This window comes from Aotus nancymaae, unplaced genomic scaffold (assembly GCF_030222135.1).
Source record: "Aotus nancymaae isolate 86718 unplaced genomic scaffold, 86718_ANA_hifiasm-v0.15.2.pri h1tg000040l, whole genome shotgun sequence".
NCBI classification, from domain to species: domain Eukaryota; kingdom Metazoa; phylum Chordata; class Mammalia; order Primates; family Aotidae; genus Aotus; species Aotus nancymaae.
The window spans coordinates 128,415,940-128,421,614 of record NW_026988454.1 but is presented as its reverse complement, the minus strand read 5'-3'; the positions used below and the strand labels follow the sequence as shown (position 1 = coordinate 128,421,614).

Sequence of the window (5,675 nt, the reverse complement as noted above, 5' to 3'; positions counted from 1 at the left end):
TGGATTATCCCACCCATTTTACAGATGGAGAATCCACGGCTCCGAGAGGTGAGGTGACACGGCACCCAGGTCTTCTCACTGTGTGCCAGGCTGTGGTAAGTTCCTGCTGGACTGAGCCAGATGACACAGAGTCCGCTTAAACCAACTTGTGGCGGTCCTGACATTCTACAGGTGCCATATTTCTATGCCCAGTGTGATCAGGCTGTGTGAATTTTGGTTGGGGCTCTTCGGGGACACCAGCCTTCATTTACTGAGCCTCTACCATATGCCAAACACGTGACTCTACGACTGGTTAATCCCCACAAGTCAAGGAGCAGGCACAGTTGTCTCATGTAGAGGTGGAGAAACTGAGCTGTAAGGACTAGCGCCAGGAGTGCAGGATGTGGGTCTGTGCTGCACAGCACCGCCCCGGAGAAGGGGAGCAGGGCTGAAGAGGAGGCGTAGACTCCATCTCGGGGAGGGGTGGGGGAAGAGTAAAGAGAGCGCTGTCTTGAAGAAACTACAAGTGTGGAGAGTCTGCACACGTTGGAGGGAGATGAAGGCGGTGCTGATTCAGGAGACAGAGCTTTAGCCAGGAAAGCAAGCTGGCAGCCACTTGGGAACCACCAGTAAGCCACAGCACTGGGTAAAAAAATGTTGGTAGAGGGAGAAGGAAGCTGGCAGCCCGGAGTTCAGGTGGCTTCAGTATGCAGACCTGCACCCCCGGAGCCCAGCCAGGGTGAGGAGGGGGCTCCTAGGGACACAGGGTTCATGCTGGACCACTGGCCTTCCCCAGCCCCCGACTTATATGGGCCCCCACTGGAGTCCAGAGAAAGAACTCAGCAAAAATTGGATGCAGTGGGTCCAAGGGAGTCACCACCCGGGCCTAAGCCCCTTGAGGCTGTTGATCAGGGGTTGGGTAGCTGAGGGAGTACCAGGCAAGCAGGACATCTTGTTGCCTTTGGTGGCTGTGTGTTTGTATGTGCTTATGCATGCGTGTGCACATGTGCACTGTGTATGCATGTGCATGTGATGCGTGTGAACGTTCATTCGTGTGTGTGTGTGTGTGTGTGTGTGTGCGCGCCTGTGCAAAAGAGCTTTGCAGGGAGAGTCCTAGGAGTAGGAGGGCGGATTCCCTCCCCTCCCATCACCCCCCACTGAGGCTGGCTAGATGAGGAGGAGTTCAGGGAACGGAAGGCCTGGGGATTCTTCTTCTCCCAAAGGTGCCACCACCAGCAGGGGAGGAAGGGAGGGAGGAAGCAGCACCTTATTTAAATGCAAATGACTGAAATACAACTTTCTTTATTAAAATGCAAATTGCACTTCAGTCTCTGACACCTCCTGAGTGCCAAAGCCACAGAACACAACCAGGAATCAAAGCCGAAGGACCCCGCGCCCGTGATGGTGAGAGGCCCCATCTGCTTGGGTGTAGGAAGACATGGGAGATGGAGGGTGGGCCCCAGGCGGGCTTGGGATGCTGAGCCAGGTGCTTATCCTCCCTCCAGGGCTGCTGGGAGACATCAGCAGCAGCCACCGAGGCAGATTTGGGCAGGAGGTCTGGACTGTCACCCCATGGGGGACCAGGCTAGAGCTTCACGGGTCGTCGCCTGTGGGCTTTCTGCCTGGCTAGGTCAGCACGCTGTGCACTTTCCTAATAAGCCTGGGGTCTGATTGCCAGCATCATTAAACCAGCTGCCTCTTGGTGAGTCAGAACCTGGCAGAGCACTGGGGTTGACCTACAGTGGCCCGCAGCCCAGAGATCAGGCCCCAAGGCAGGCTTGTCTCCCTCAGCCACTCGTCCTGCTGGGGCCTCAGGAGCAGGGCTGCAGGGCTGCCAGGCACAGCAGTGCAGGTCATGACAGAAAGCAGGGGCGACAGGCAGACCCATGCCCTGCTCCCCAGGCACCGTGACCCGGCATGCAGCCAAGTCCTCCAGGAAGAAGGGCACCTTTCCTCACACAGAGGCACCCCTGACTTATGTGCGCTTCTAATTCATCAGCCTGCAGAGGGCGCCTTTTCCTAATTTGCACACACATTGTGGGGGGCCCCCCAGACCCCCGGTTCTTCCTTCTGCCCCACTCCTCTCTCTCAGACCTGCCTCCCCTCCTTGCTCGTTGGTCTCCTGGCATTTCCACACTGTTTCCTCTGCTCCTTCCTTCCTCCCTGTCTTCCAGCCCTCATCCCACCCTCTCTGCCCCTTTCCTCTGTGGATTGCTCTGGCTTGTCCCCTAGTCAGCCGGCTCTGGGTCCTTACCTACTGGGTCGGAGGCAGGTACAGGCAGCCCAGGAAGGGTGGGGCAGGCCCCTGCTAGCTCAGGGTGGCGCTGGCACGTGCAGGGAGCCTGGGGCGTGGGGGAAGGTCCTGGCTCCTTCCATCTGCCAAGCTCCTAATATAGGCAGCAGCAGAGACGGAGCGGGGAAGCAGGAGGCAACTTGGAGCTGGAGGTGATAGGCCTGCTTCCTCCGTATAAATAGTCCCGTCTGTCGCCCCGGGGGCGGTGGCTTCCTGGGGCACTTCTGATGTCATCTGCTTCCCAGGAGAGCGTTGCTGGTACCTGTGGGGGCCTGGGATGCAGGCTGACATTTTGGGGTGACGGGGTACCCTGACATGCCTGAGGGCTCAATACTCAATACCCCCAGGCAGTTCTAGCCTCTCCCATTGTCTTCTTGCCGTGGGACACGCAGAGGCCCACCCCCCACAGGCTGTGCAGACCTGGGCTTGAGCCCCCCCACAAGGCACCTAGGAAGGGACCCTTCCTGGACATCATCCATAAATTGCTCAGCTGGCCCAGGGACTGTCTGAGTTATGTGAGGCCACCCCAAGGGACGATAAGGAGATGGGAGCCTCGTTCAGTTCCCCACCCTGTGAGATGGGCCGTGGTAGGAGCAACAGAGAGGGTTCTGGAGAGAGACACAATGGCTCCTGGCTCTGGCCACCTGGACACTCCTCAGCCTGGCCCTGCCTGGATGCCCAGACCTGGCTTGTCCCCTGCAGGAGGGGGGCACAGAGTTCTCCCTCACACCCCACCTCAGGTTCCCGGCATCTGTCTGGTATTCCTGAGGATGGTGTGCACTTGTTCCCACTCAGCAACCTTGTCAGGAAGGTGGAGAACGCAGAGCTGCCCCCAGCTGGCACTGAGCACCGGGTGGCCCAGCAGACAGGACATCTTCAAGGGCTCTGCCTCCTTCCTCAGCCTGGAGCTCCTGCAGCCGCCTCCCTTTCCATCCCTCCTCCCTCCCTGCATGGAGGGGACCTGGCCAGCTGGCAATGCCCCTGCGGGAATCTGTGAGGGAAGCTGCTGGGGGTTTGCCCAGCTCCTGATGAATAACAGGCAAGGGCGAGGTTAGACCAGGTTGCCTGGTTGCACAGCAGACTCGGGAGTGCCTTGCAGCTGGAGAAAGGCACTGGGCAGCGACCTGAGACCAAAGCCTCCACCCTCCAGCTTCTGGGCTGGGTTAAGCTAGGAGGGCCCACGTGGTGCCCCCTCACCCCGGAGGTGGTTCTAGTGTCTGCAGAGGAAGGAACTAGAGGGCTGCAGGACAGGTGGGAGACAGAGGCTGCTCCCTGTAGACCCTTTTGAGTCGGGTGGGTTTTCAACAGCGTGGCCCTTGCAGGACAATGGCTAAGGGCACGGCGCTGGTCCACAGCCTCTGTGCTCGCAAGCTCTGTGATGGTGAGAGAGCCAACCTCCCTCCCCTCAGACGGAACTCGTAACAACCACAGGACCTCAGACAACAGCCCTCCACCTGGCAAGGACCGGCCTGACGACTCAGGCCCCACCTCCGCTTCCAGTTTCCCTGCCGGAAGAGCCCCTTGCCCATGAGCCGGGAACGGGAAGGCGCTTCGTGGTGGAGCGGACCCCATCAGTGCTGCCCATGTCCCCTCCACCCTTCTTCCACTCCGTGCCCACCCGCTCGCCTTCCAGGCGCTCCGACTCACAGAGTGCCATGTCGGGAGTCTGCACTGCCCTCCCACGCGGCAGCCCTGGCAGCTGGGAGCTGGGAGGCCCTGGGCGCGGTAACTGTGGGGCAGGTTCTGGCCGCCTCCCAGCGTTCCCAGCCGCATCGGGCTCCACTTGCCCGCGGCAGCTGCCTTCCCTCTTGTCTCCTTCCCCACATCCACCAATTAAACTGGAATCCAATTGGATTTGAATCCTTGTCTCAAGGCCCGCCTCTGGGGAGGCCCAGCTAAGAGCTGGACACAGTTGTGAACTAGTTCCCGGCAGGACCCAGTGACTAAGAGGCTGGAGGGGAGGGGGTGGTGGCAAGGTCTGACTTCAGCGGCTCTGACGGCTCCAGGGCCGGGGCTTTCGGCAGACACTGTTATCAGGCTCTGCAGATTCCGTTGCCATTGCTGCTGTGACAGGAGCCATCTCCTCTCTGGTTCCTGGTCTACGTGTCTTATCAGCCCTTCTAAAAGGGCTGGCAGCTGGTGGGTGGTAGCAAAGTCATGCCCCCTCTTAAGAGAAATGGGATCAGAAAACTGTGGAAGATGATTAACCTGCTTGGGTGTTTACTGTGTTATATTTTGTTTCCTCTAATTACAACCCTCTAGACAGGGCTGCCATGTACAGTCAGGCAGGTTGTTCACTGCACAAGGGCACCTGGCCCAGAGGACAGCCTGTGTTCTTTCCACATAATGGGAGCCACCCACTGTCCTGCTTGTGAACCGTCTCATTGTCTCCATTTTAATGTAGAAACCGAGGCACAGAGAGTTTAAGTAATTTGCTCAAGATTTCTCAGCACGTAGGAGGTTGTGCTGAGCTCTTCATCTAAGAATTCTGGCTGCAGAGCCTGCATTCCTAACTATGCAGCCTCACACTGCCTTGACAGGGCGGGGCCATCGTGAGAGCTAGAAACCCCGGGAAGGCTCTGACTCCTGGGCCCCAGTCAGGCCTGGGACACAGGGACTCCGGAGAACCAGGGGGAGAGGATCACCTCCCGTAGCTGACCTGAGGTCTAGGGGCCCAAGCCTGAGCTGCCTGCCTGGGTGTCCATGGAACCTGGGGTGGGCACACAGAATAACAGCAGTGGCTCAGAGGGCTGTACCCGGTGCCAGACACTGGGGTTTATATTTCTTTACTCACTGGATCTTCCTAAGAACCTGAGGGTGTGTAGCAGAGGCCGCTCTCGGCCATGGATGTCCTCTCCCACCCTCTCCCTGGGCACACCACTGGGCCACGTCTCCTGGCCTCCCTTGCAGCTAGGTGTACCTGTGTCACCCCCTGTCACAGCAGGAGCAGGGAGGCTGGCTCTGTGATCCTGAGCAAGTCACCGGCCTCACTCACGGAGCTTCCACTTCCCCACCTGTAAGATGGAGTCAACACCCCTACCCTGCTGCCTCCCTGGCCAGGACGAAGCCAGCTGTATGAAGGTTTTAGAATCACACCTGGAATGCCTAAGCCAAAGCTTAACACATATTTGTCATCTGCTTAATACAGCTCCTATCTCCAGTCTGGGTCTGTCTGCCGAGGTTCCTTGCCTTTCATGGCCCAGGCAGTCCTTGTGCAGGCGGCCTGCCTTCCTTCTCAGACACGGAATAGTGGAGCCCAAATGCCAGGCACCCCCCGATGATGACTCAGCCTCCATAACGAGCCCAAACATCTGGCTGACAAAGGGCACGGCTTGCTCCCGAAGCAGCTCCTTCTGCACAAATATGTTCTTAATATTCAATTAGTATTTATCAACCACGAACA

General features: G+C 58.4%; 1 long non-coding RNA gene across 2 annotated transcripts; it reads left to right on the top strand.

Moving 5' to 3' along the window:
* The first annotated feature begins 472 nt into the window (after positions 1-472).
* LOC105723497 (uncharacterized) lies at positions 473-3,952 on the top strand. 2 transcript variants are annotated; one of them, XR_001108835.2, is made up of 3 exons: positions 473-608; positions 1,308-1,383; positions 3,682-3,952. It is a non-coding gene; the product is annotated as an uncharacterized LOC105723497 (long non-coding RNA). The 2 variants fall into 2 exon arrangements; XR_001108836.2 differs by having other exon boundaries at positions 473-718.
* The last annotated feature ends 1,723 nt before the right edge of the window (positions 3,953-5,675 follow it).